We start from the raw sequence: 1040 nt of genomic DNA, 5'->3' as shown, positions 1-1040 counted from the left end.
TCTCGAAGGTCTTTTCCACCCCAAATGACCCTGTGACTCTCTATATTTGGGGGTTGGACCAGATGACCTTTAATGGTCCCTTCCAACCCAAACTATTCCATGACAAGTTGATGGAAATGGGGTCGGGGGAGGTGGAAACTGTTTTCTGGAGAAACTTTAGGCAAGGTCTGTGAGTTCCTCAGGGAGCTCCTGGCCTGATGGAGCACCAGGATGATTTGTAGTCACTGCTGGACGTGGTCTCCACCAGATTTTCTTGTCCTGATCTGAAGGTGGACCTTCTTCTCTTGGTGTCGTGGCTCATAAAGCACTTAGGGCAGGAGGGCCATGGGTTGGGAAGGTGAAGGAGTGAGGAAGCAGGGCCAGCAGAGCTGCTGGTGGAGCTTGGCTCCCTCCAAGGGCTGGGCCGGGACCACAAAGCCGCAGAACCTCATCCCAAACCCAGTGGAGGATGTCGTGGGTGTCCTGGGCTCCCATCACGTCATGGGGCCGGACACTCTGGAAGCATTTCCCAGCCCAGAGCTCAGCCTTTGGCTGGTCTGAGCCATCAGCTCCTCCTGCAGAAGCTGATTTAAAAACAGAAACCCAGGAGCAGCAGAATTGCTTTTGCAGGAGCCTCATTAAGGCATTATTGCATCTATTAATAAAGCAGAACGTTTCCTCTGCTGGATGTTAATCACTGGGTGGATACTCTGGATGGGGCAGGGAAGGGGCCTCGTGGACAAATCCATAACGAGTAAATTAATGGATCAGGTTACTCCTATAAAATTAACCAGTGTTTGTCCGCGGAAAGCAGGAAAAAAACGGAGCTGGGGAGACCCCAGAGCCACCCTGCTGGGAAAGTTATCTGCTGGGAAAGGTTAATTTATAGGAAATTCCCTTGGGATCAATTCATTAAGGTTTACAGGCCTTGGAATGTTGGAGTTGTCTGAGACACCCGGATGAGTTCCAATAAGTGTGTCATTACCTGCTGCTGAAGCACTTGAGACTCCCCCAAGAGTAATTCATCAGTGAGTCCTTCTCCCACCCACACCCAAAACTCA

Source organism: Lepidothrix coronata, unplaced genomic scaffold (assembly GCF_001604755.1).
Source record: "Lepidothrix coronata isolate B3197 unplaced genomic scaffold, Lepidothrix_coronata-1.0 Scaffold351, whole genome shotgun sequence".
Lineage (NCBI taxonomy): Eukaryota > Metazoa > Chordata > Aves > Passeriformes > Pipridae > Lepidothrix > Lepidothrix coronata.
The sequence above is the reverse complement of the archived record's forward strand: the minus strand, read 5'-3'. Positions refer to the sequence as shown.